Source organism: Phyllobates terribilis, unplaced genomic scaffold (genome assembly GCF_046119375.1).
Source record: "Phyllobates terribilis strain yellow unplaced genomic scaffold, ASM4611937v1 Scaffold_12__6_contigs__length_324123572, whole genome shotgun sequence".
Lineage (NCBI taxonomy): Eukaryota > Metazoa > Chordata > Amphibia > Anura > Dendrobatidae > Phyllobates > Phyllobates terribilis.
In genome coordinates, this window is record NW_027362772.1 from 178,972,121 (window position 1) to 178,991,798 (window position 19,678).

The 19,678-nt window shown below is 45.2% G+C and overlaps 1 protein-coding gene across 1 annotated transcript in view; it reads right to left on the reverse strand.

Annotated features, from left to right (window-relative positions):
- TTC34 (tetratricopeptide repeat domain 34) overlaps nt 1-3,439 on the reverse strand; it is a 175,135-nt gene extending 171,696 nt beyond the window's left edge. The window contains exon 1 of the mRNA XM_073656488.1: nt 3,183-3,439. The gene's annotated coding sequence lies outside the window, so the exon portion shown is untranslated. The remainder of the gene's footprint in view (nt 1-3,182) is intronic.
- Between the last annotated feature and the right edge of the window lie 16,239 nt (nt 3,440-19,678).

Below are 19,678 nucleotides of genomic sequence, written 5' to 3' on the forward strand. Positions count from 1 at the left end.
AAAAATGGAACCACACAAAAGTGCTGGATGATTGGGTTCTTTGTTTTCACACTTTGTGCTGACTGACTGAGTTCACTGTGCTGGTTGACTGCATTCATGGTGTTCACCGTTTATGCAGGCTGACTACTATCACTGCGTTCACCGTTTATGCAGGCTGACTACTATCACTGCATTCACCGTTTATGCAGGCTGACTAACATAACTGCTTTCACCACTTGTGCAGGCAGTGTTCAAGGCGTGCATTGTTCACTCACAAAGATTGTACCTGCTTCTTGTGCTGCCGCCACCCCCTCTATTGGCTGCATCTCCTCAGATTCAAAGATCATATCAGCTCCCTATACCAGCTCCACCACCTCTGCTAAGCACTGGTTGTGTTGACGTAGAACGCAGCCAGTACGTAGTAGAGGGGGTGGCGCCAGCAAAGCGGGTGGCTGCCATCGTAGATTTTGAGCTCCAGAACACACTTCAATACTGCTCCGACAAGCTCTCCACTTTCCCCATATGGAGGGCTGGTCGGAGCAGTGTTAAGGTATGTCCTGATCTTATGGGCTGCTTAGAATGACATAGCACAGTGTTCCCCAACTCCGGTTATAGGAAGTTTCGCCCCCAGGTACATTTCGCCCCCAGGAAGATTCGCCCCCGCACGTTTTGCCCCCGGACCGGGGCGAACTGGGGGCGATATGTGCGGGGGTGAAATGTGCGGGGGCAAAACATCCTGGGGGCCAAATGCTGGGGACAAAATGTGCGGGGGCGAAATGTACCCAGGGGCGAACTGCTGGGGGCAAAATATCCAATTCCCCCCAAACTCCAGTCCTCAAGGCCCACACAAACAGATCATGTTTTCAGGATTTCCTTAGTATTGCAGAGATGATGGTGGGATTATTGCCTGTGCAGGTGATGTAATTATCACCTGTGCAATACTATGGAAATCATGAAAACATGGTCTGTTGGTGGGCATTGAGGACTGGAGTTGGGGAACCCTGATATAGCAGGCCGAATTCGGCCCGTGGGCCTTGAGATTGACACCTATGCTTTAGGGAACTTTCACACATGCACCCGTTTATTGATCCTGCTGAGGCTTACCTCCGAACCCATCGCAAAACAGGATTCAGGTGTATGCGCCGACTGGGCCATAGATTATAATGGTGCCAACAGAGTGAATGTGTGTTCTGTAATGCATAATTTTCGGTAGTGTACGCCTACTGGAGACGGGCAACCAGGTGCAGACTACTACGTCCAACAAACGGGTGCCAAAATGCAGCTTGAAAACACCCTTAGGAGCATTTTACATTTCCGGAATAAAATAAAAAATCCTAAATGTCACCAGCTGTAATCCATGCGACTGCTCACACCGAAGAGCTGGGGAAAATGATGCGCAGCAGCAGCAAGCGGGCCACGGAGCTGCACTCAGTGAGTGACAGGACACCGCTCACTGAGCTCAGCAGAGGTCCGGGGCCTGCTAGCTGCAGCACGTCATTCTCCCAGCTCCTTGGCGTGAGTGGTCGCATGGATTACAGTGGGGGACACTTAGGACAGGTGAGTATAAGGATTTTTTATTTTATTCTTATTTTTACAGTTGAAGACTGTGGGACCAGACTACTACTCTCATCATGGTTCCCTGCTGGTGTTGATCGCAGCACCAGCAGGGGACAATGATGAGGTGCTTGGAAAATGCGCTAACTGTACCGCTGATTCCCAGGTGCTGGTACGTGTCACATGGATGACACACGGAAGACACCATCAGTGTGGGACATTTTGAGGCCCGTGCAGTGGGTAAAAAACAGACATGTCAATGTGTTTGCCCACGGACTCACGGTCCATGGAAACACACTGACATGTGCACAGACCCATTCATTTGAATGGGTCTACGTGTGTCAGTGTCTCCAGTACGTGTGAAAACGGACACATGTACTCGAAATACTGATGTCTGAAAGAGGCCTTAGAGTTTAGCACAATTAAACCATGAAGGGGTCCAAATATAGCCCTGATACAGTTTTCAGCCCTGGAGATATAGGACATAAAATAGTGCTCATCAGCAGATGCATTTGTTTCCAGTTAAGATTTTCCAAGGCAGAAAAGGCAGATAACAATAGATCGTAGTCACCTTAAATGGCTTCAGAAATAGCGTTTTTCATTAAGTTCTGCTTCTGGGTAAAAAGCTATTTAATATTTCTTGTAGTTTCTTTGTATCCTTATCTATTTTTTGTATACATGTCTCAACTTTTACAGGAATACAAAAAATCCAGCAGAAAATAAAAAAACAAACAAACAAAACACTAGAATTCCAAGTTCAGGCGTCTGTACTTTTGGGTCGAATGCTGTCTGTGAAAAAACGGACAACGCACGGGCAGCACTAACCAATGTTATTCAATAGGGAAGTGCAGATGATTGATTTATTTTCACAGACAGACCGAATCTGTGTCTAAAAAAAAAAAAAGTGTCGGATGTGATTTGACCATTCAAGTCTATGGGTGCGCAAAGAAAAAAAAAACAGATGCCATATAGAGACACTTTATAGCATTCAATTTTTACAAATGGATTGCAATTCTTTAGCACAGGAAACTGTAGTTAGCTTTGTACATTTTTAAAAACTGCTGATGTATAAAAACGAGGCCATACACAAGAGAAAAATTCATACATTTTCTTTATACGCTCATGTGAACTCAGCCTATGTTCACACATTCAGTATTTTGGTCAGTATTTATGAGCCAAAATCAAGAGTGGAACAATCAGAGGAAAAGTATAATAGAAACACGTCACCTCTTCTGTATTTATCACCCACTCCTGGTTTTGGCTTTCAAACACTGAATGTGTGAACATGCCCTAATTGTAACAATGCAGCACAAAATGATGGGGTAAGACTCCAATGTCAGGCGTTCCTTTTGACTATTAGGTAGGAAACCCTCCCCCTTGATGTGCTGCTTTCCCGTATCTAGAATCCCCTATAATCCCCCATCCTTCTCATTGTTACTCGTTATTCGTTACCAGCTTTTATTATTGCGGTTTGTTAATTCTGATCATGCCACGACCTCGGCCTCCATGCCGAAACCTCATCATGTTCTAAAATTGGCCCAAGTGACCACAGTCCCAAGTATTTATGGTTATATTGGGACAAAGCAGAACAAAGAGAAACAATGGGGAGCAGCGTGACACATTGTATCCCTCTATGGGAGTTTACTTACATGCAGATCCTGGACCATCAGGCCAGTGCTGGAGCTACTTGCAAAATCCTGGTGGCTTGAATGCAGGTCTGGCTGACATGTCTACCATAAGAAGAGGCTATAATGAGGGATCTTAGAGTAGATCTAGGTGATCCTGGAAGTTGGAGACACAGCAGCTGCAGGACCCAGCACCTCCCATGTGTCCTGTTACCTAAGTGACCACAAACACAAGTGCAAGCTGCTGTCTGGTCCACACCCCACTGCTTCTAGTGTCTCACAAGGAGCTCTGCAGGGACAAGGCGACAGCTTATGTCTCACAGAATAGGAAGCAAGAGCTTTTTTTATATTCATTTTATTTCCTTATTTTTTTATGTATTCATTTTTTATTTTTTTTATTTTACTGTTTGGATGCAGGATGGATAAATAATAAATATCATTCTATCATTGGTTATAATATACCATGCACTTTCTCCACATTCCATACAAATATCAGCTATATGTATATTACTTGTGATTACATAAGTATACCTCACTGCTTTAGGCCACATTCACAAGATGAGCTTTTGATGTTGCAGATTTTCTGCACCTATGAAGTAGATTAGGTTCCTTCTGATTTTTCATTGCATTTTTTAGTGTATTTTTTTTGTTTATGTCATGTTTTAAATAAAGCGTTTTTGTTTTTGATAGTTCCTGGTATTTGGCTTTTAAAAAACTTTATTGACACAATCATGTGCGGATTACATTAATTTTTTATGTGTTTCCGCCATGGAAATGCACTAAAAGCACTAAAAGCGCATGTGCGTTTTTTACTTGCGGATTTTCCACATCTAATGCAAGTCTATGGGGAAAATCTGCACATAAATCTCATTGTACTAGCAAAAGAAATTGACATGTTACAGATTTGTAACTCGCATTGCAGGTCAGTTTACGCTGAGTAAAAAAGAAGCACAGTGGGCAGGAGATTTATATAAGGCCGCGTTCACACGTTCAGTATTTGGTCAGTATTTATAAACCAAAACCAGGAGAGGAACAATCAGAGGAAAAGTATAATAGAAACTCATCATCACTTCCGCAATTTTTACCCACTTCTGACTTTGGCTTATAAATACTGATGTAAAAAAAAATCACCAAATACTGAACATGTGCACGTGGCCTAAGGTTACGTTCCTATGATGAGGTTTTGGAGAGTTTTTGATGTTGCAGATTTTTTGCACAATTACGTAAATTAGTTTACCTGCGTTTTTTCATTGCTTTTTTGAGTGCGTTTTTTTTTACATGCATTTTTATCACATTTTTGACACTGCGGTTTTGTCTCTTTTTGGTGTGTCATGGTTTTAATAAAGCTGCTTTATTATCCACATTTTGTATGATGAAATAACTGCTTTTTCGCAGCATTTTTATTTATTTTATGTTACTTTTATTGTGGCTCCCATCCAGCGGCCACAGATCACTGACGTGGCTGAAGGGCCAGGGACTGTATTCACACCAACTCAGTGCCCAACAGAGGTGTAGCTAGGGGTTCAGCTCAGGGGGGAGCGAAACATGAAACTGAGTGGGCCCCTAACCAGGCAACCATGTGTACAACTACAGTGGTGCACCCTAATCATAGGTATAGGGGAGCCTCCGCAGATGACTGTGCTGTTACTGAAAATCTCTATACAAAGATTAATACCAATATTACTGCCATATAGTGACCATATAGTGGTAGATACCAGTGCTGCAGAACACATAAGAGATCACAGTGCAGGTATTGATGGTGAATTACAGTCTGGGTTGCCGATCCTCCAGAAATTCCAGGACAGTCCATAAAAATAGGACACTTTTTTTTGCCCTGTCTGTAAAAAATTTAAGGCATCCTTTTTTTTGAAAGTGTAGAAATTTGTACAGATTATTTTGACTATAATTATCATCATTTTACAGTTTACATTGAATGCAGCTGACGCGCCCCCAGGGGCCGTGGAGTACTCAGCGCCGGATTGGTCGGTTCTTTTAGGATAGTCACGGTGGCGTGTCCCGGTCCATGGCCCCGGGCGGTCAATATCAGAGGGGAATAAAGTTTTGGGGATAAAGTTTTGTGACACCACCCATGGTATGCGGCTATAGGTGGCCGCCGCTGCTGTTCAGATCCACTGGGGCCATTGGTGACGCAGCGGAGATGGTTCCACTCTCCACGGGTAGAGCTAGGCCACAGGGCAGTTAAAGAGGTAATTTTGTTTTTAGTGTAGTGCAAGGCAGGTGACGCAGCAATTAAGTCAAGGACACAGCGGGTTGCAGTCTTCAAGTTTTTACTCACAGTTCTTATGATGTTCCAGATTACAACTGCCAGCAGGTTATAACAGCCCACCGAGTCCTGTGTCCTCCGGGAAAGTGGGGAAGTGATCCAGCCAACTCTCAGATAACTTGGGTGCACTTGATCAGGACCCCCTTCTTGTGTACCTTTCCCGGATCGTCTCTCTCTGCGCTGGCTCTCGCCCTCCTGCCCTGCGCCTCACACACATTGTCCCGAGCCAGAGGCCGTGGGCCTTGTCGGGCGACATCCTCTCTGTCCCCTTGGTCCTATATGGTCACTTTTTCAGCAAGTGTGTGTGGTTTTGGCTACGGCACTTAGAGATACCGCAGCCTCCGGTTTGCTAGCCAAGTCATGCAGTCCTTCACTAGTTTGGGGCCGGTCCCCTACTGCGACCTGATCCCTTCTCCCAACTACGGTCGGCGTGAATTCGGGTGCACGGGTGGACTCCACACTTCCCGTGCCCCTAGGATCCCTCCTCTGTCTCTGGAGCCCTTATCTGACTCCCTCGCTTCTCTTCTTCTCTCTCTTACTCGGCCCCTCTGACTGGGCCCTCACTCTGTCTGGACCCTACTCCTCAACGGTCCTCACTCACTGGGCCCCTCTGACTGGGTCCTCACTCTGTCTGGAACCTACTCCTCAACGGTCCTCACTCACTGGGCCCCTCTGACTGGGTCCTCACTCTGTCTGGACCCTACTCCTCAACGGTCCTCACCCACTGGGTCCCTCTGACTGGGCCCTCACTCTGTCTGGACCCTACTCCTCAACGGTCCTCACTCACTGGACCCCTCTGACTGGGCCCTCACTCTATCTGGACCCTACTCCTCAATGGTCCTCACCCACTGGGCGCTTCTAGATGTTTCTGCCTGTCTTTTTATACTGTCTGTCATGTGACCCACGTCACTGTCACTCTACGTGGTCCCCTCTACCTTCAGTCCATCCTTGTGTGCTCCCCTAAACTACTTCCTCCTCCCACTTCCTCTACCTAGCTCCCTCCTCCAGACAGGGACAGGGACTGTGCTCTCCCTCAGGAGCAATCTCACCCTTCCCTACTGGAGTGATGTGGCATTGGATGTGGGTGTGTGGGACCCGGGTAGAGCTCCCTCCTTACCCGAGAGTGGGGTACCACACCTCTGGCTGAGGCGCAGTACCTCTGTGCGACTGGACTCGCAGGGGTGCCACACAGCTGATGTCTTCATAACAGAATTATGAGCTACAGACATGGATCACTTTAATCATAATGATTACTATGGTTTTCCAATGCGTTAGTAAAATATATTGTCTGGCCGTGATATTTTGATATGCTGTCCAGAAAAAATAAAAATTCAAGTTGGCGACCCTGATGGAGTCTTTTACTTTTCCTATCTTTTTTATCTGGTCTAGGCTAATATCACGACTTCTCCAGTCAGGACTCAGCTGCAGAGATTACAACAAAGTAACATTTGACTTCTCACATTTCCAGCACCATCCTCATCTATTCCTAACACGCACAAACGCCTCATCCTGCTGATACCACAATACTGAGCCACTGCTGCCGTCCCTACTACAGATCCTCTTAGTACCCCACTTAATATTGCCCATCACTGTGCCTCTTACAAAGTAAAATGCCTCCTTTGTTCCCTTTAACCCCTTAACGACTCAGGGCGTATTAGTACGCCCCAGGCCATCACCCCCGGTTCAGTGAGGGCTCAGGCGCTGAGCCCGCACTGAACCCGGCACATGTCAGCTGATTATTACAGCTGACATGTGCCCGCAACAGCCGCGGGTGGAATCGCGATCCACCCGTGGCGGCTGTTAACATGTTAAATGCCGCTGTCAATCTCTCACAGCGGCATTTAACATCGCCGCGCCGAAAGCGCGGCCTTAGCCCCGCCCATCGGTTACCCCGTCACGTGATCGCGGGTCACTGATGGGTGTTCATGACAACCCTGGGTCCAGCAGACCCCAATGGTTGTCATTTAAAGATTACTATGAGCGCCACCTAGTGGTCGGCGCTCATAGTACAGGAGCATTTCTGCTGCATACAGGGGATCTACTGGTCCCCTGTATGTAGCAGAGGCGATCGGACAGTTGCTGCTTCTAGTCTCCAATGGAGACTATAGAAGCAAGCAAAAAGTGAAAAAAAAAAGGTTAAAAATATAAAATAAATTAAAAAAATATAAACGTTTAAATCACCCCCCTTTTGCCCCATTCAAAATTACGTTTTTTTGGTCGCCGCAACATTGCAATAAAATGCAATAACGGGCGATCAAAACATTGGATCTACCCAAAAATGGTATTAATAAAAACGTCATCTAGGTGCACAAAAAATAAGCCCTCACCAGTCCCCAGCTCCCGAAAAATGGAGACAATATGGGTCTCGGAAAATAGTGCCATATTTTAAATTTTTTTTTTTAGCAAACTTTGGATTTTTTTTTCACCGCTTAAATAAAAAAGAACCTATACATGTTTGGTGTCTACGAACTTGTAATAACCTGGAGAATAAGAATGGCCGGTCAGTTTTAGCATTCAGTGAACGTGGTAAAAAATTTTTTAAAAAAACATCTGTGGTATTGCACTTTTTTTACAATTTCACTGCACTTGGAATTTTTTTCCCGTTTTCCAGTACATGCTATGGTAAAACTAGTAATGGTGTTTAAAAGTAGAACTCGTCCCGCAAAAAACAAGCCATCACATGGCCATATTGACCAAAAAATAAAAACACTATGGCTCTGGGAACAAGGGGAGCAAAAAACGAAAATGCAAAAACGGAAAATCCCAAGGTTGTGAAGGGGTTAAATGGTAAAATTGCGCCCTAGAAAATATTAATGCCCTGTGCAAGTGCAAAAAACAGTTTCCACATTTTGCCCCTAGAAAGTACAATACCCTGAGTGCCCCTATAAAGCCATGTTTACAATTTCAGTATCTGGTCAGTATTTTACCTCAGTATTTTTAAGCCAAAACCAGGAGAGGAACAATCAGAGGAAAAGTATAAGGCTGTGTGCTCACGATGCGTTTTTTAAGCATTTCCACAGCGGCAAAAACGCTGCAGAAACGCTTAAAAAATGCATGGCAGAAGGCCTGCCATGTTCCCCAATGATAATCCGCATGTGCTGTGCACATGCTGCGGAAATTTCCGCTGCGGATTATCATTGCGGAAAAAAATGCAGCACTACCAATTATTTTGCAGAAGCGCTGCTTTTTCGCCACCATTGACTTGCATTGGAACGTATGGATTCCGCATCACTGTATATGTAGATTCGCATTCCATGCTTTCTAATGTGCAGATGGTACCCGGGTGTGGAGGACAGGAGACTCTCCTCTGGACCCGGGTGCCATAGAACCTGTGAAAAAAAGAATAAAATAAAAAATAAATGTTATATTTACCTTCTGATGGCCCCCGCTGCGCTCGTCCTCCCATGCCGGCAGATCGCGGTGGACTGAAGGACCTGCGCTGACGTTATAGTCATGTGACGTCAGCAGGTCCTTCAGTGTAGTGTACCGTGATGTGCCGGCTGCCAGGACAGAGCGAAGCACGACTGCGGGGGCCATTGGAAGGTAAGTATAGATTTATTTTTTTATTTTTAACCATTCTTTGGGGTCACACTATGTAAATCCATGCCGTTTGCATGGATTTATATAGTGTGACCAAGTTGACAAGCACTTTCCAAGTGATGCTAAAATCGCTTGGAAAGCGCTTGTCAACCCGCATGCGGAAATGCATGTGAAGAACGCTTCACATCCACATGTCCCTGGCGGGAAAAACGCATGTACAATCCGCATGCGTTTTTTCTGCCAGGGGAGATGCAGAAATGGTCAGGAAAAATCCGGAGCATTTCTGCATCGTAGGCACATAGCCTAATAGAAACACGTCACTTCTGTATTTATCACCCACTCCTGGTTTGGGCTTACAATTAATGACTGACCGAATGTTGAATGTGTGCATGTGGCCTAACAATCATGCTTCTGAGTCCCCCTATATACAGTGCTGGCCAAAAGTATTGGCACCCCTGCAATTCTGTCAGATAATACTCAGTTTCTTCCTGAAAATGATTGCAATCACAAAGTCTTTGGTATTATTATCTTCATTTAATTAGCTTGCAAGGAAAAAACACAAAAGAGAATGAAGCAAAAATCAAATCATTGATCATTTCACACAAAACTCCAAAAATGGGCCAGACAAAAGTATTGGCACCCTCAGCCTAATACTTGGTTGCACAACCTTTAGCCAAAATAACTGCGAACAACCGTTTCCGGTAACCATCAATGAGTTTCTTACAATGCTCTGCTGGAATTGTAGACCATTCTTCTTTGGTAAACTGCTCCAGGTCCCTGATATTTGAAGGGTGCCTTCTCCAAACTGCCATTTTGAGATCTCTCCACAGGTGTTCTATGGGATTCAGGTCTGGACTCATTGCTGGCCACCTTAGAAGTCTCCAGTGCTTTCTCTCAAACCATTTTATAGTGCTTTTGGAAGTGTGTTTTGGGTCATTGTCCTGCTGGAAGACCCATGACCTCTGAGGGAGACCCAGCTTTCTCACACTGGGCCCTACAATATGCTGCAAAATTTGTTGGTAGTCTTCAGACTTCATAATGCCATGCACATGGTCAAGCAGTCCAGTGCCAGAGGCAGCAAAGCAACCCCAAAACATCAGGGAACCTCCGCCATGTTTGACTGTAGGGACCGTGTTCTTTTCTTTGAATGCCTCTTTTTTTTTCCTGTACACTCTATGTTGATGCTTTTTCCCAAAAAGCTCTACTTTTGTCTCATCTGACCAGAGAACATTCTTCCAAAACGTTTTAGGCTTTCTCAGGTAAGTTTTGGCAAACTCCAGCCTGGCTTTTTTATGTCTCGGGGTAAGAAGTGGGGTCTTCCTGGGTATCCTACCATACAGTCCCTTTTCATTCAGACGCCGACGGATAGTACGGGTTGACACTGTTGTACCCTCGAACTGCAGGGCAGCTTGATCTTGTTTGGATGTTAGTCGAGGTTCTTTATCCACCATCCGCACAATCTTGCGTTGAAATCTCTCGTCAATTTTTCTTTTCCGTCCACATCTAGGGAGGTTAGCCACAGTGTCATGGGCTTTAAACTTCTTGATGACACTGCGCACGGAAGACACAGGAACATTCAGGTCTTTGGAGATGGACTTGTAGCCTTGAGATTGCTCATGCTTCCTCACAATTTGGTTTCCCAAGTCCTCAGACAGTTCTTTGGTCTTCTTTCTTTTCTCCATGCTCAATGTGGTACACACAAGGACACAGGACAGAGGTTGAGTCAACTTTAATCCATGTTAACTGGCTGCAAGTGTGATTTATTTATTGCCAACACCTGTTAGGTGCCACAGGTAAGTTACAGGTGCTGTTAACTACACGAATTAGAGAAGCATCACATGATTTTTCAAACAGTGCCAATACATTTTGCCCACCCCCTTTTTTAGGTTTGGTGTGGAATTATATCCAATTTGGCTTTAGGACAATTCTTTTTGTGTTTTTTCATTGAAGACAAATTAAATGAAGAGAATAATACCAAAGAATTTGTGATTGCAATCATTTTCAGGAAGAAACTGAGTATTATCTGACAGAATTGCAGGGGTGCCAATACTTTTGGCCACCACTGTATAGTCCAGTAGTCCCCCCAAAGTGTATGGATGGCTCTCAGTAGTGCCGTCACACAGTATAGATGGCCCTCAGTAGTTTCTGCATGAGCACTATTAAAATAAAATGTAAAAACATCTTATACTCACCTAACCATAGATCCTAAGGAGTCCGCTGGCAGACAGGACCAATGTGGTGATGTTTATCTTCTTAATATATTGCAGTCATCATATTATATAGCACTGTGTACTTACAATTGCTCATTTTGCCTTTCAACCCAGATAATTATTCACTTTTCTCTGCTCGATGTAGAAACAGGAAGTTTCTTTTCCCTGCATGAATCATTCCCCTCTTCAACTCCTGACGCAGCTGCTCCCTAATGTGACATGCTGAAGTAGTGCTGTTGCTTCAAAAGCATCCAGCAACTATTAGAAGTAACACAAGCACAGGAGACAGGAAGTATTGTGCTCCAGAAGCATCCAGCAACTAGAGGGGTTAACACAGTCACAGGAGACAAGGAGTGTTTAGAAGAGCCCCAGGGGGATTGTGGGGAACTTGTTTATTGGTCTTGCTGGAGCCTAAGAGAAAGGTGGTGTGTGATCTGTATCTCACAGAAGGCAAGTGAACAGAATTCAGGTCAGGAGGAAAGCTAAACACGGGTCAGATAGACTCCCTGAACTAACAGTGCAGAGTATTATTGGGCAGAAAGATAAGGACTGGAAGGAATCGTGCCACAGGGATCATCTCCCTCATCAAACCCTCCCCCCCTCCATCTCCATGCAGGATAAAGAATACTGTGCACTATTGTGTCCCTATGAAGGAAAGACCTCTGGTTGTGCATGCATAGAAATGTGCTGCAAAGAGATCTAATCTGTGCTGAATTATGGTACTGAAGAGACTGACATGACTGTGCCTGCTGAAATAGACTGTACTGTGGTGAAGCCTGTTGCTTCAAATAGTTAAATGGTACATATTGGCCATACTGGATTAAACTCCACTGTTCAACTGTTTATGAAGACTCATGTCAGATGTGTCTAGTCTGCAATTGAATCTATCATGTGCCTGAGAGAAGCTGCAGCCTATGGTCACCCTGGGTAATGGTTCCCCCAGGATTCCAACAAATTCATGAAACAGTCTCGCGTGCGTATAACATTGGTGGCCCGTATGGGGAGTCCTGAGCAGGAATTAGCGTGTAGAGGGAGTAGAGGAAAAGTGTCTGGAAAAACACAGCACCTCAATTCAACTCTGCTACACCAGTTAAAGGGGACCAGCCCTAATGAAAACTCACTAGCAGCACATATAAAGATGTCAGAAGTACCGATTTCTAAAACACACAACTGCAGGCAACTGTTAGCTGCCATTAATGCAAAAATTGATGAGCAGGGGGAGAAAGAAGCTGAAGACGTCATTGGGACGTTCCTCCAGGAGCTAACACAGTTTCTAACCAGGTTGAAGTTGGAGGATGGAGGGGCGGTACCAATTACCAAAAGCGGAAAACTCCGTCTGCAGACAGAACTACAGGAATTGAAAGAACAACTCAAAGCCCTAACAGCCAAATCGACCAAAACCTCTGAACGGGTGGCAGACTCAGACAGAACCTTTAACCAGCTTGGGTTAGATAAACCAGGAAGACAGTCCTCTCTAACACCACAAATCGCCATAAAAAAGAATTCAAGATCCTGGGACAGATTGGAGAGTGTGAACAGAAATAGAAACTGTCTGATATGAACTTGTTGCACCAGATCGATGCAGGATTACACAGAGGCTACCTGCCAGATGCGATCGTTGAGGGGGTGGTGAAAGCAATTAGAAATGAAGAGTCAATTGACCTTGCCACAGCTGAAGATGATTTTAAAAGGGCACTATAAAGAAGAGAGTACTTCAGAATTGTTCCACCGACTCATTAACATCTCAAAGGAAAATAATGAATCACCCCAAAGTTTCTTGTTCAGAGCAATTGAACTGAAGGATAGACTGCTGTTTACATCCAGAGATGTAGAAGCGGAGGAGAAGTTTGATGCTGAACTAGTTCAGAAGAAGTTCTTGAGATCATTGGGAATGGGGTTAATCAGCAAAGACATCAAGTTGCAGCTGAAACAGTATCTAGAAGATCCTGGCATTCTGGACAAAGTCCTAATTAAAAAAATGAATGAGGCAGCTAGTTTGGAGTCAGAGAGCGAACAGAAGTTAAAGAAAGGCTCTGCTCCTAAAATCACCAAAGTGAGTCAGCTGAAGTTGGAGACCCCCGGTGGCAGTCTGAAGATCATCATTGAGACCCTCCAATGCCACCTTCGAGAGGGAACCTTAAATCACCAACAAAAGAGAGTACCGCCAGCGCTGACTGGGAGGAAGTAATAGGAGAATGCGAACTGAGTTGATAGAGGTGAAAAAGTTGATTGGCCAGAACCTGTATCCCTCAGACCCAGGAGTGAGCTCCAAAACAGAAGATACCCGGCTTGTGAAGCGTGCTGTTCATCAAATCAGAGTACGGTGTGTGTCCACTGTCTAAGATGTGGTGAGGAAGGACATTATGCCAAGGAGTGCCAATGGTCACGGTCGTTTAGGTTAAAAGATAGGAGGTTGCCAGTGCAGGCCGACTGGTAACCACGACACGGAGGAGGCCCCAGAAGCAAATCCAAATCTCACCAAACCCCAGAACGGCGAATGAGGTAAAACGGCTGCATCAGTACTATCCCCAAGTGTGTTCCCATCTACAACAGGTGCAAGAGAAACAGGGGCATCAGTTACTTAATGCCCTGTGCGGAGGTCAAACGATGTACTCCTGGGAGGAGGATTCCTCGGTCAGTAAAGATAGCCTCATCAGCCTAATCAGTGAAAGGTGCTTTATACAGTGCCAGCTAGATGGACTTCTGGTAAAAGCACTGTGGGACACAAGAGCCCAAGCAAGCCTTTTAAATGAAGAATGGAGAAGGTGCTAGCTGCCACATACCTGCCTTCGGTCGCTAAAAGAACTCTTAGGACCAGTGGAACTCCACGGCAAAGCTGTCAACCAGACCGAAATCCCTTTCATAGGTTGGGTGGAAGCGACTTTCCAACTGAGGGCCACGAAGAACAGCAACACCATTGAGGTTTTGGTACCTTTTCTAATGACCAGTGATCAGAACGTGGCAGAGGATCCTATCCTGGGTTATAATGTAATCAGTGAGGTCACCACGAAACACAAGACAGGGACGCTGGTGGTGGATGCATTTGCCACATCGCTTGCCATACCCAACGCCGTGGCGGAAAATTTGATTCATAGAGTAAAGAAAGCACAAAATACAATGGACCTAAAAGAAGTCAAGGTTGGCTGGCGCCCAACCATCATCCCTGCAAACCAAATGGTGGGGGTGAGGTGTGGAGTCTGAGTAAAACCGGGAAGAAAAGTCCAGAAAAGACTGTTCATGCCAAAAGACTCCTCAGAACTTCCAGAAGGCCTAGATCAAGATGAGACTGTGCTTACGATTCCTACTGGTGGGTTTGCTCGAGTGACAGTACAGGTGATGAATACTATGAAACAAGAAATTAGACTGGATCCAAAGACTGTGTTAGGTCACATTGAAACTGTTAAAACGGTATATCCAGCCAGTGTGAGACCAGCCCAGGGGTCTACCGTGAATTCAGTCTCCCCACCAAGGAACAGGAGTTGTCCAGGGGAGGAAATTGCACGAACCACCTCGGGGTCCTGGGATCCACCAGTACCCCTGGAACACTTGTGTGCTGAAGATCGAGCGGTAGCAAAGCAGATGCTGAGAGAGGAGTGTCATGCATTCTTCAAATATCACTCTGATATATGCTGTATCCCATCGTTGCAGTTGAAAATCAATTTGAAAGACACGACCCCAGTAACCAGAAGTTACATGTCTGTGCCGAAACCATTACACCGTGAAGTGAAAAAGACCTAATTAACAGAGGTTGTGTCCAAAAGTCAAAGTCGTCTTATTACTCTCCTATTGTCTGTGTTAGGAAGAAGGACGGTACGTTTAGACTCTGTTGTGATTACCGGGAACTAAACCAAAAGTCAGTACCTGATCGGCACGCGATACCACAGATTCAAGATATGCTGGATAGCCTATCAGGAAGTACCTGGTTCTCTGTCCTCGATAAGGGTAAAGCATACCATCAAGGGTTTGTTGAAGAGTCCAGTAGACCTTTCACAGCATTCATCACACCGTGGGGGTTTTATGAATGAATCCGCATACCGTTTGGGCTCAGTTCAGCTCCAGCAGAATTTCAGAGGAGCATGAAGACCTGTTTAGAAGGATTGAGGGACGAAATTTGCCAGCCGTACTTGTATGACAATGTGGTACACAGCAAAACCTTCCGGGAGCATGTTGAACACGTGAGAACCTTATTACAGCGGTATCATCAAAAGGCAAGTCCAATTTCTAGGGAAAATTGTGTCCGGAGAAGGATATACCATGGACTCAGAAGAAATCGCTCCGGTACTGGCCTTAAAAGAAAAGCGGCCCTCTACTGTCAGGGAGTTGAGGCAGATCTTAGGATTCCTCTCTTACTATCGTACTTACGTTCGGAACTTCTCCAGGATTGCCGCCCCACTATACTTCTTCTTGGGGGGGGGGGGTGGACAGAGTCAACAACATCCACAAAGAAAAAGAAGAACGCGGGTAGGACCTGGCTTAAAAGAAACAACGCTGTTTCGTCCCAACAGCCCGTTCCCTGGACAGAAGACCACCAGGAGATATTGGAAGAACTAGTAGACTACCTGGTAAAACCACCCATCTTGGGATATCCTGATTTCAACTTACCATTTGTTCTTCATTGTGACGCTTTTCAAGTTGGACTGGAAGCTGCCCTGTATCAGCATCAAGATGGAAAATTGAGAGTTATCGGTTACGGTTCTAGGACGTTGGCAGACGCCGAGAAGAATTACCATCTACATTCTGGAAAATTGGAGTTTCTGGCATTGAAATGCACTATCTCTACTACAGCAAAGAGTTTGAGGTATACACTGACAACAACCCTTTGACCTATGTCCTTACTACAGCCAAACTGAATGCAATCGGTCAGAGATGGGTCGCTGAACGAGCCGACTTCAATTTCAGCATCAAGTACAGGCCAGGAAAATACAATGCGGATGTTGACGGATTGTCGAGAATGCCACTAGAGCCTGAGGAGTTCATGCAAGAATGTTAGGAGGAAGTCAGTCTGGAAGCAATTGAGAGCACTACCCAAGTAGTACAAGCATAACAAGAGGAAGACACACCATTGTGGTGTCCGTTGACGGTGGAAACCACCTTAAAAGTGAGAGAACAAGATCACCCACTGTCCATTCAACAACTACCAAAAGGAAAAATCTGTAGAGCACAATGGGAAGATCAGATAATTTGTAGAATACTACTTTATGTGGACCAAAATCAGTTTCCAAGTAAACGGGAGAGAGATAATGAGTCACCAGCAGTATTTGTTTTAGTTAAAGAATGCTCTACCTCAGTGAAGACGGTATACTGTATCGTAAAGGAGGACAAAACCAGCAGTTGGTACTACCCATAGTATTCCGTAGGTTGGTCTTCAAGGAACTCCATGAAAACATGGGACACTTGGGAGTGGAAAGGACCACCAACTTGATCCGTGAACGTTTCTTCTGGCAGTACATTCAGAGATATTGAGAGGTGCGTGACCAGGGAGTGTGGGTGTCTGAAAGATAAATGTCCCAACACATCAACCGGGCACCTATGGGCAACATCCAAACTACATATCCGTTTGAGATGGTCTCAATAGACGTTCTACATCTCGAGACGTGCAAGGGTGGTTACGAATACATATTGGTCGTGATGGACCATTTTACTCGATTTGCTCAAGCATATGCCACCACCAATAAACCAGGTCGAATAGTGGCAGAGAAGATCTTCAATGATTTTGCTTTGAGGTTTGGGTTCCCTACGAGGTTACACCACGACCAAGGAAGAGAATTTGAGAACCAGCTCTTTGCCAAGCTAGGAAAGTACTGTAGAATTCAGAGATCCCACACAACGCCCTATCACCCAGAGGAAAATGGACAAGTGGAACATTTTAACCAGACATTATTGTCGATGTTGCGCACTTTGACAGTTGACAAGAAGAAAGACTGGAAGAGTTCTCTATCAAAAGTGGTACATGCCTATAACTGTAAAAAGAGCGATGCAACGGGTTACTCACCCTTCTTCCTATTGTATGTACGATCGCCATGACTGCCAATTGACATCATGTTCGAAACTCCGGTGTCAGAGACTTACAGAACGTATCTGGAGTACGTTCGGAAATAGAAGGAACGGATGGCAGAGGCATACAACATAGCATCCAAAATGGTTACACAAGGACAGAGCAAGAGTAAGAAGTACTATGATCGAAAATGTTATGGAGCAGAATTGGCACTGGGAAGCCGGGTGCTAGTCAAGAACGTACATGAGAAAGGTGGTCTAGGAAAACTTGGTTCATACTGGGAAGACAAGGTGTATGTGGTCGTAAGGAGGAAAGCTGATGACAGTCTAGTGTACGAAATCCAATTGGAAACGGGAGACAAGAAAACCAGAATAGTCCATCGGAATTTACTACTACCCTGAGATTATCTCCCACCACAACAAGACTTCCCAGAAGTAGACAGACATCGTCCGAGATCGATTAATGGACCACCACAGACTGAAGCTCCGGAGGTGGATAGTGACCTTGAAAGTTCCAATGAAGAAGAGGACACCGTTGTATTTCTCGGAAAGGCAAGGAGATGTATGTACCATCCTCAGGAGAGTGAATTAAGTCCCGAGGCTCCAGAGTTTGTACCAAGGAGTACAGATGAAGTCCAATTTAGATCTGATGATCGAACACCGGCCCCTGAAGAGACCGATCGACACCCAGGAGGAGCGGAATTACCAGACCGTGTGGAAACTGGCGCTTCAGGAGAAGTACAGGAACTTACAGAGGCAGCTCCAAGAGCATCTGATGAAGCACGGGAAATGAGTGTGGCGGAAGAAACTCCTGTGACCAAAGAATCCGTGGTATCTGAGGAACAACCCACCAGGAGGATGTCAACTCGAGAAGTGAGAAGGCCCATGATGCTGAGGTATGAGACACTTGGTGAACCGAGTCAAGTGCCAACGACTGTAGACTGGAAACAGGTATCTCTACCTGTGGACCAGGTAAGCCTACTTGAGTGGTATTCACCACCGAGAGGCAGTATGGAAGATGAAGCCTGGTGGAAAGACTTGTTTGCATGCTTTGATTTTCGTTAAAAGACTTTTTAGAAACAAAGAACTGTTAAGGTCTAGAGAAAGAGAGAGCTGGTTGAAGACGTACGAAAAGCTCCAGCTGAAGAGACGCTGTTTGTTTTAATCGTGTTAATTGTTTATTTCTTACAGGAGTACTACAAGAAAAAGGTCATGAGATTAGGTTGTTATCAATGTTAATGAATGTTATACCAATTTGACAATGCCAATTTGTATATAAAGTTACTCAACTTTCACCACTGTTTCAGAATTGGTCAGATCGAACTAAGTAAGGCGAATGTCGAGGACGGCATTGAAAAAGGAGGGAAGAGTGTGACATTCAGAAGTTGTGCTGTTGCTTCAAAAGCATCCATCAACTATTAGAAGTAACACAAGCACAGGAGACAGGAAGTGTTGTGCTTCAGAAGCATCCAGCAACTAGAGGGGTTAACACAGTCACAGGAGACAGGGAGTGTTTAGCAGAGCCCCAGGGGGATTGTGGGGAACTTGTTTATTAGTCTGGATGGAGCCTAAGAGAAAGGTGGTGTGTGATCTGTATCTCATAGAAGGCAAGTGAACAGAATTCAGGTCAGGAGGGAAGCTAAACACGAGTCAGTTAGTTCAGGGAGTCTAACAGTGCAGAGTATTGTCGGGCAAAAAGATAAGGACTGGAAGGAATCGTGTCACAGGGATCATCTCCCTCATCAAACCCCCCCTCCTCCCATCTCCATGCAGGATAAAGAATGTTGTGCACCATTGTGTTCATGTAAAGGAAAAACCTCTGGTAGTGTATGCATAGAAGTGTGCTGCAAAGAGATCTAATCTGTGCTGAATTATGTTACTGAAGTGGCTGACGCTACTGTGCCTGCTGTAATAGACTGTACTGTGGTGAAGCCTGTTGCTTCAAAGAGTTAAATGGCACTGGCCATACTGGATTAAACTCAACTGTTCAACTGTTTATGAAGACTCTTGTCAGATGGGTCTAGTCAGCAATTGAATCTATCGTGTGCCTGAGAGAAGCTGCAGCCTATGATCGCCCTGGGTAACGGTTCCCCCCTGGATTCCAACGAATTCATGAAACCCGTCTCGCCCTATCTGAACCTAGCGGCGTGCGTTTAACACTAAAGATAAAAACTTTTATAAGAGTGGTTCTTTAAATCGACCTGCGGTCTACAGAACGTAGAGCAGTAGTGCATGCAGACCATGACTCGCTGCTTCACCGCAGAGTTTAACTGTATCGGTGCCCTGCCCATGCCGATGCAGCTCACAGTGACGAAAGGTCTGCGTGGGCCCCTCTGAGTGTGTTACATAGCTTCTGCCACCCCCCCGTAGCTATGCCACTGGTGCGCAAGTACACACTTTTTGCCTAAATGCTCTATACAATAATACAGTGTTTTCCTTTACAATATCAGCTTGTCCCCATCAGTTTACCTAGGGAAACATTAATTCAGCAA